Source organism: Alligator mississippiensis, chromosome 4 (genome assembly GCF_030867095.1).
Source record: "Alligator mississippiensis isolate rAllMis1 chromosome 4, rAllMis1, whole genome shotgun sequence".
In the NCBI taxonomy this organism is placed as follows: Eukaryota; Metazoa; Chordata; order Crocodylia; family Alligatoridae; genus Alligator; species Alligator mississippiensis.
In genome coordinates, this window is record NC_081827.1 from 114,083,654 (window position 1) to 114,093,469 (window position 9,816).

General features: G+C 43.6%; 1 long non-coding RNA gene across 1 annotated transcript in view; it reads right to left on the reverse strand.

The window, feature by feature from the left end:
* The window catches only part of LOC109283616 (uncharacterized), a 62,052-nt gene extending 56,379 nt beyond the window's left edge, over positions 1-5,673 (reverse strand). The window contains exon 1 of the long non-coding RNA XR_002090858.2: positions 5,465-5,673. This is a non-coding gene — a long non-coding RNA (uncharacterized LOC109283616). The remainder of the gene's footprint in view (positions 1-5,464) is intronic.
* Between the last annotated feature and the right edge of the window lie 4,143 nt (positions 5,674-9,816).

Genomic DNA, 9,816 nt, shown 5'->3' on the forward strand with positions numbered 1-9,816 from the left:
TACCCCTTGATGTAATTAGTTAACTTGGGAAGAGGAAACCACCCCATGGTCTGAGAGTGAGCCCTTCCCTACTGACTGATCTCTAATGCAATAATTGTCTTAAGGGCTGATTTTGTGGCCTCCTACAGCCATACCCTTGCCTTGCAGGAATTACCATTCGATCCATCCCCCATCTCCTTGCCAGCTCCTGTTGCCTTCATAGATTCATAGATGTTAGGGTCGGAAGGGACCTCAATAGATCATCGAGTCCGACCCCCTGCATAGGCAGGAAAGAGTGCTGGGTTTAGATGACCCCAGCTAGATGCCTATCTAACCTCCTCTTGAAGACCCCCAGGGTAGGGGAGAGCACCACCTCCCTTGGGAGCCCGTTCCAGACCTTGGCCACTCGAACTGTGAAGAAGTTCTTCCTAATGTCTAGTCTAAATCTGCTCTCTGCTAGCTTGTGGCCATTATTTCTTGTAAACCCCAGGGGCGCCCTGGTAAATAAAACCTCAACAATTCTTTTCTGTGCCCCCGTGATGAACTTATAGGCAGCCACAAGGTCGCCTCTCAACCTTCTCTTGCGAAGGCTAAAAAGGTCCAGGTTCTCTAGTCTCTCCTCACAGGGCTTGGCCTGCAAGCCCTTAACCATACGAATGGCCCTTCTCTGGACCCTCTCCAGGTTATCCACATGTCTCTTGAAGTGCGGTGCCCAGAATTGCACGCAGTACTCCAACTGCGGTCTGACCAGCGCCCGATAGAGGGGAAGTATCACCTCCTTGGATCTGTTCGTCATGCATTTGCTGATGCACGATAAAGTGCCATTAGCTTTTCTGATGGCTTCGTCACACTGACGACTCATGTTCATCTTGGAGTCCACTAGGACTCCAAGATCCCTTTCCGCTTCCGTGCCACCAAGCAGGTCATTTCCTAGGCAGTAGGTATGCTGGACATTTTTCCTCCCTAGGTGCAGCACTTTGCATTTCTCCTTGTTGAACTGCATTCTGTTGTTTTCTGCCCATTTGTTCAACCTGTCCAGGTCTGCTTGTAGCTGTTCCCTGCCCACCGGCATGTCCACTTCTCCCCACAGTTTTGTGTCATCCGCAAACTTGGACAGAGTATACTTCACTCCCTTGTCCAAGTCGCTGATGAAGACATTGAAGAGTATCGGTCCAAGGACTGAGCCCTGCAGGACCCCACTGCCCACACCCTTCCAGGTCGAAACCAACCCATCCACTATGACTCTCTGGGTGCAACCCTCTAGCCAACTCGCCACCCACCGGACTGTGTAGTCATCCAAGTCACAGCCTCTTAACTTGTTCACCAGTATGGGGTGGGATACCGTATCGGAGGCCTTCCTGAAGCCTAAGTATACGACATCCACCCCTACTCCTGCGTCCAGGCGTTTCGTAACCTGGTCATAAAAAGAGACTAGATTAGTCAGGCACGATCTGCCTGCCACGAAGCCGTGCTGGTTTCCCCTCAGCATAATTTGTCCTGCCGGGCTCTCACAAATGTGAGCCTTGATAATTTTTTCAAAGACTTTGCCAAGGATGGAGGTGAGACTGACTGGCCTATAGTTGCCTTGGGCACTGGGTAATGTATCCATCATAGAGGACAGTCTGGGTGTCCTCTATTGATACAAAACTGGATGCCTTTATGTCCTCTATTTTTCTCTTGGCATCCAGTCTCATATTAGTGGACAGAGAACAAGAAAACCAGAATGTCCTCTATGATGGTCACCCTAGCACAGTGACTTGTGGTCCTGTGTCTGCCCCTCCCTGGGCATGCTGGGACCTCTACTCCTGCTCTTCCCAACCGTAACTACTGGTATAAAATGTAATGGAAAAGCATGCAAGTCCCCAGGCTATAACTAAACTCTAAGCACCCTAGGTGCATATCAAACCCCCTTCTCCTTTTGGGTCTTAGCTCCTAGCAAACCTTCAGTTCCTTACTGTCAGCCCTTATTGTAGCAAGGTCTCAGTCCATGTCTCTGCTAGAGCCATTTTGGTGCAGAGCTCCTTTCCTAGAAGCCTACAGGGCAAGACTACTTCCCTAGTCCATGCCTCAGGCTTATACGCTTCCTGAGCCCTGCCCCTCCTGGTCAGGAGTCATCCCCAGCTGTATCCTCAGATGTATCCAATTAGGCTTCCTGGCTGACTTAACAGCTGCAGCAGTTCCCCTGCTGCCCAAGTCAGACTCTGCTGAATTGTACTACTGTAGAGCCACTAGCTCTGCAATAGATGCTTATAGCCTACTACTCTCTGGCAACCTGTGCTTCTTCAGCCCCTAATGAACAGCTACCTTCACTCTAAAATAAAAGGGAGCTCCTGGCTCCCTGCTCACTCCTGATAGAGGGAAGGGAAAAATGTCTTCAAGGATAAGTAGTACACAACCATCAATCTTCTGGATCATGGTGTATGCAATAAGAGATCTAGTCAGGTGCCTGATGAATCCACTTCTATGGAGTCCTGGAACCATCACACCAAGACCTACAACATGTATTCCTAGGCAAGTATATGAAGGAGTGGCAGCTGTCCAAGACCTGCCTTCCCTGCTTTAGAGCATTGAGACAGAATTCAAGTCCAGACATTCAGTGTTTCAGTGGTTGTAGCTTCTGCCAGAAAGCAACAGATAAGAACTGCTGCTGACTGCCTAAAACCTCAGCAAAGGCATGTTTCTGTCAGGCTGATGTCAGCCTTTCTCCAACCAAGGAGTACCTATAAGGCAGTGGGGGCTAGGGTTTTGAGTTTCCAACATTATGGTATTTTAAAGGACCTACCCTGCCACAAGTAGCCCAACAAAGGATGAGTATTGTTATGAAAAACTAGTGATCCTTCTACCTTCAGAGATCAGGATAAAACTAATTCCTGCCACTTAAGGATCAGTTCCCATGTGCAGGGGCATGTGCTTGTTGAGGCACAAATAGAAGCGGCACAAATTTGCTCACCATTGCTCACCTGCACATGTGCCTCAGTGCACAGCAAATTTTCCTGTGTAAGGGAGGCTGGGGCCAGCACCTGTGATGGCCCTAGCAGTCTTACCTGCTGGCCTGGTGGTGTACTGTAGCAGCAGGCGCAGCACAGAGTCCTAGCTGGGACCCAGAACATTGCTCTGGATGGCCCAATCTCTGTTTGTGCCAGTGCACAGTTGTTTCATTTGCCTTTTGTTTTGGCATTTTTATTTGCTACTGGGATTTCCAAATTTGCTGCATTGTTGCACAAACGGCTAGTTTCGTGCCCCTGGAGGCTTTTCCAATACACCTGAAGGAGAGAGTCATACACACTCAGGCCGGGTCCATCTCGAGTTTATTTGTTTGCAAACAGATCGACCAGGGAGCTGAGTCGCTCAAATCAGAGTCGACCTCAAACTGTGTCTGAAGCTTCTTTTTATAGCCAACGTAAACAATAGATTTCAACGTGTCGTGCAATTATTGGCAGACTTAGCATTATGTCTTGCATCGTATGTCTTAGCAGTTACATGGTTTATGACGGTTTACATACATGTATCATTTACATCTTAAATCCCCTCCCAGGGGCAGTTCTTAAGCCCCTCTGGTCATCCTTCGGTCAGGGTAAAATTTCTTTGCATCAACATTTTTCCCTGTCCCTCTTCACTTATCTCTTGTAAGGAGTTATTTATTGCATCCGTTCCTGGCTCTGTCTGCAGAATTTTAGTTCTACTCACAAATCAATGGTTAGTCTACTTGTCTTAGTGATGTGTGGAAGCGAGAGTGAAAACATGCGGAGTGCATAAGCAATTACAAAAGCAGGGTGTATAGATTATGCTGTATTTTTACCACACATGACACATGCTTTCATGTTTTCTGCGTGCCGTTTATGGCACCACAAACCACACGGTGCTGCACATGGCGACCAGTCATAAGAGAATAAATGCCAAACACACCTCTTTGTAGATCTTCCTCTTATCTGACCTGGCTTTACACTCCTAGAAGGCAACCACTAAGTAATACAGACACTCAGGAAAACAGTTAAAGGCAGAGAGAGAGTTAGCCTTGTTAGTCTGAAATCAGGCAGAGTAAGGAATATTGGTTGTAGCCATGTTGGTCTAAGGACATAGGCAGGCAAGTTTCTTACTGCTACTATTGTAGAGTCTCCTTTACGTACCTTTGTTTTTTTTTCTCCCTCATTTTCCCCCCTCCCTTTCTTGCTCTACTTTTTGTTTTCCTAATTTCCACCTATTTACATTTTCACTGACATCCTGTCACACTTTTAGCTTCTTTCATTCCTTGGGCTATCAGAACAGCAGAGACTTTCTAGGCCTGAAAAAGGGTGATTGCACCCAAAAGCTTGCAAAAAACTTTTTCCAACTACCCAGTTGGGCTAATAAAAGATATCACATCTAGCCAAAGAACCTTGCCTGAAAAGTAAGGAATGCTTTTTTTGCCACCTTTTAGTCAAAAATAGTGTGCTACTCATTTCTTCATCTACCACACCCAGATACAAGATTGATTAGCATGTTTAAAACATTCAGATTATCCTAGATTATGAAGATTGTCAATGAGACTGAAAGAGAAATCTGATTTGAATATGAAAAAGCCAAGCCTTCTTTTGTACAGACAAAAATGGTGCTAAATACACCTTTTGATTGGCCCACTTAAGGACAGAAATAAACCCCTTGATTATCCAAATACTCAGCCCCTATTGTGGAGCAGTAATTTTTAAAAGTGAATGAAAACTCCTAAAACTGTAGTCATAAGTGAAGACAATTCATCTCAGGTCTGTTTCATCTGCGAGCCAGGTCAGGGCAACATCCAAGAAAAAGCCTGAATTAGCTCTTCAATGAAGACACATTCTCCATGTGTGTTTAATTTTACTACAAAGTCTTCACAAAAAGAAAGTTAGCAGGATCAGCTTTGAAGTGTATGAAGAGCCTGAGCTAGAAAGCAGAGGGAAAGAAGAATATAACATCTTAACTCCAGCTATTTTTGGCTATGCTGCCTGTAATAGTTCTAGTCAGGCAAGAGTTAATATCATGTTGAGAGGACTGGGTGGTCTGCAGTTCAAACATTTACAGCCACTATTGTTTGGCTTGAGAATGCATTTTGAAAGACAAAACGGTGAGAACAGTTTCCTTTGAAATGTTAACCATGCCTTTGAAACCTTTGAAATATTAACCCCCACACAGAAATCTCCCATCCAAACATACTGGTGCTTTTCCCTTAAGTCAGCTGGCTGAACCTGAAAACCCTGAGCACTCTGGCTATTAGGCATGCATCTTGCAACATTAATATAAGCTAAACCATTTACATGCTGTTAGCTGTAAGATGCCTTCCCACAATTCCCCTTATAAACCTGAAAGTTTTACTACAGTTAGTTCACTAAGAAAAAAAAGAAACTTGTGGCAGTCGAGTGGCAGGCCGAGGCTATGGCCAGTAGCCTGAAACGGCAGGTGGGTACTTTTGACCAATGGAGCGGAATTAGGCACTGAAGCGTATTGGTTAAACTAAGATTGCTTTACTTACACTGGTGGTGATTACAGTGCAGGACGGAAAACTGACTTAGGTTACAGTTGCAAATGGAACGAGATGAAAGCTTTCTGAGAACGAAACGAGACATCCGTGAACGGCTTAACGAGCATGCAGGGCACAGGGTACGTCGGGTAGGTCGGTGACGGGGAGTCACTGGTGGGTGATCAGTCCGCCAGGTTTACTCCGAGAAATGTGCGGAGTTCTCCAACGTGGGCGGAAACTGCTTTAACTTTTATATGACTAACAAGCCAATCGCTAGTCGTCAAATATGAATAATTTGGAACCGACCAATGGTGGTGTGCGTGTTTGCATAACGTTGGTGGGAACTTTTTCTAAGCTGTACTTTTCCACTGAGATGTAGCATTTAGTTACTGGGCTCTGACATAGCGGAATTTTCCACTGTGGCACATGTATCAAGCTAATGGAATTTTCCACTAAGGCACATGTATCAAACCAAAGGAATTTTCCACTGTGCCATAGGCATACAACTACTGGGTTCTGACAAAACTCATCTTATTGCAGTGCTCAACACACTAGGGTATGACCCCAGAACCCTTCTGCTTCAATCAAATAAGGACAGCATCAGTGTTGAGGCGGTGGAGTAGATGCATACAGTATGGGTTTACCGTGTAGCCACTTACACCTGAACCAAGCCAGCTAACTCATTGACTGATCACCTAATTTTATTCTGCAGTGAAAAAAATCATACCATCTCTGAAGGATTAGGGAAAACTACAACTCACAGCAAATCACCTCCATTTTTTTTATTTCCCCAAAGGGGAGACGTGTCAATCAATTCTACATACTTAAGTTCCTCCAACGCTGCAAATATTCATGCAACGATTAATGCACAGAGATAAAAAGCATATGCATTTGCATAATTTGGACTTTATTCATACTGTTATGATGAACTAGAGTCAGGTAAGTCTTCTAGGTCTCTGCTCTGATTTCATATTCTGTCTACTTGTCACAGCAGTAATGTAGAACAGGGCACTAGATATGCCCTGATATTACCACAGGGAGTCATTATCTTGGAACTTGGATATCAAGCCCTGACTTCTACATGCAAGAAAGCACCTTATACAAGTACATATAATGACTTTCTGTAGAAAGTGTTCTATAAGCCTAACATTTTTCCATAAATATAAGAGAAAACTCACAAAAAAATACTGGCCATATGGTTACTACTTTAATCTATTAATTTACCTTGGCTTTGTGGAGCAGAAAGTAGTGAGAGGGTTGCACATGACTGCTTCACAGCTAGGTACTGAAAAAATTGCCAAAGGAAACCCCCTGTTTTGTTAGCAATTTCTTAAATGTCCAAACATTATACAAGAACAGGTAACCCTGTTCTCAGACAGGAATTACTGACCTTAGCTGTGATCATAGGTGGCACATAGGGGAGACATGTGGGGGCACATGCCCCACCTGAGACTGGCTGCCACCGAAGCCGCCGCTGGCTTCTGCAGGCGGTCGCCATCCCACTGTTCCCACCAACGTGGCTGTCAGTGCCTGTGGGCAGTCCCCACTCGCTGCTTGCTGTCGTCGACAGTGAGGACAGTGGCCCCCTCAACTCCTGGCCTGAGTCACCACTGGCATGTGGCTGCAAGTAAATGTCTCTTCGCTTGTTAGTTCAATCTCTGCAGTTTAGATTAACCTGCAAAGACTGAATTGATTCAGCTTTGGGCTTTCTGACTGTCTGTACTTGGCCACAGAGATTTAATATGTAATAAAGTCAATTCTTTGGCTCTGTGCTGGGCCTAGGATGTGCTATGGCAGGTGCAGAATAAGGCAGTTTTATGAATTAAATACAAATACCTTTAAAAATCTCAATATTTAGAATTACCTTCCCATTTTACTTTCCCACAATGAACAGCTTTCACCACTCCTAAAAGAGTTCATTGGTTTGCCAGAGATGCAGGACACAGAATTGCAGTTCAATTCAGCTCTTTGGAGTTTTCTTTTGAGTTCACTATTTCAGGGGCTTTAAGCAACAATGTTCACAGTCCTGCCCGCACACACAATTTTAGACCTTGTCTACACACAAAAGTGTACCAATTCAGCAAAAACAATTTAGATTGGCAGCAAGGAAACAGATTGGGTCCCATCAATTGTAATGCTGCCATTAGAGACAAAGCTTCCTCAGTAGCAATGGAAGGAGTGTTAAGGAGGTATCAAAAGCTGAGAGCACAGATTAGCCAGAACACTTACATAGGCTTAAGTAATGTCTTTAATATTTAAATGAGTGGGATCTGGCAAATATGTATAATTTAAATACTTGTCAGCATTACCTACAGGCATCTTAAGTGGTTCTCACTCTTCCTACAGGGCAATTAAACTGATTGAAGAAGGACTTGTATCAGTTTAACTTAAAACAATTCCTAATTAACTTTTGTGCTTAAATAAATGATTAATAAGGAAATCTCCCAGTGTTGCACTAAAAGACGGCATCTGCCTAACTTGCAGTGAGACAAAGCAATTTTCACGGCTTAGTCATGGCACAAAGAGACCATTTTGTGGGCATCTCCTGGCAGTCCCGCCCCTCGTTGCTGATTGCCAGAGGTATATACCATATAATTTAATAGCAAATTCTGCAGAAAGTAAATTATATCATATAATATATCATATTATTATAAATCTATATGTAAAAATTTAGATTTAAATTTAATATATTATAAATATACATTTATATACAGTATGACTTGTAATTTATATCATCATCATTTATTATTATAAGTAACATTCTACAAAAAGTTTATAAATACTAATTAACGCTAACCTTAACAGAAATATTTTCACTTCACTGATTGGTGCCTTCACTTAGTCTATCTAAGTCACTAACAGACAGTAGCTCTCAATCAAGTCATGTATGGCTGCAGTGCTTGTCACATTGTCTTTGTATTGAGGTAAGCATTGGGACATTCTAAAACAGAATATTATATGAATAACATGCTGGAAGGGGTATTTAAGTTGATTTGTGGGAAATTATGGCCAATGCAATATTTTCTGGTGATCACAGACAGCACCATTTTTCATGGGTTCTGCAAGAACTGCAAAACCATGAAGTAGACCCTTAGGCACAGCTGTTTCACTATAGTGCTGCCTGGTCCCATAGTGAAGTGGGACATTTCTCAAGTCCAAAAAAATTTGCACTGGGATAAAAAACTTTGGGATACACATTTTCAAAGCAAGTCTGTCCTAGCCAAGGAAGAACATGTGGTAGATTTAAATTATTTCCCAAATGTTTCATGTATAGGTGCAAATCACAAGAAAAATCACATGAGCTTCTCATGCTTATTTTTCAGTTCAGTTCCTCCTTTCTTGCACTTATAACTAGATGGCTAATTTTCACATCTCTTCCATCTGTCACTCAAGCATCTTGGAGTGCTTAAAAAAAGAGAAAGAGCAAGAGAGAAAATCTCATCTGAAATCCCATCTCCTTCAAAAATGCTTTCTTATGATTCTCAAACTGGTAGGGAGGTGACAGCTCAAGAGACCAGGCAGATTTAAGCCTGTAATTAAACTAACCTAGAGGGCGTGTCTACACATTCATTAATGCACCATAATTACAGCGCATTAAGTTTAGTACCTGTAATGACAGGTACTAACTTGATGTGTTGTAATTGGCACTACTGCCCATTAGCATAGATCAGTGCTTTTTTAGTGACATTAATGTGCATTAGACAAAATCTACTGCACATCAGCGCATTAGTACAAGCTTTGCCTGCCACTCTAATGCACAGTAAATTCCGTCTAATGTGCTCGAAGCATCTTTTATAGATGTACCCGGTGTTGCTCAAACCGCTGGCACAAAGTGCTGAACAAATGGTGTGGTGATGGTCTGCAAGTGTGATCCCATGCACTGACCCAGCACCACTGGACTAACCCGATATACAACTGCATCTGCACACATTTCAAGTCATGTTCAAAATATTAGGCATTTTTCCACTATTCTACTACCTTCCAGCTTTGTGCCGGGAGTCAATCACGTAGCAACATGCAACAACTTCTTTATTGGACACATTCAGATATTAGCAGCTGCAAAACCATTACAATAACTAATACCTTTTAAGTGACCTACTTGTATGTTATACACTGTCTAGATTTATTAAAGCTATATGGGGGCCTGTAACAGAGAACCTGAGGCTCCCTGTTCCTTTAAGAAAAGAAGCCAGCCAGAGGTGGAGCACTGCAGGCTAGGCAGGGTGCAGCAGCTGCCACTCGCTGGGGCAACACAGCAAATAAGGCAATTAGCAGGCACCTGCAGGCAGTCCCAGGGGGCAGGGCCCTGGGAACATATAAGCCCAGAGCCTGACTAGGCAAGGTAGTGTTTCCCTGGCTACCAT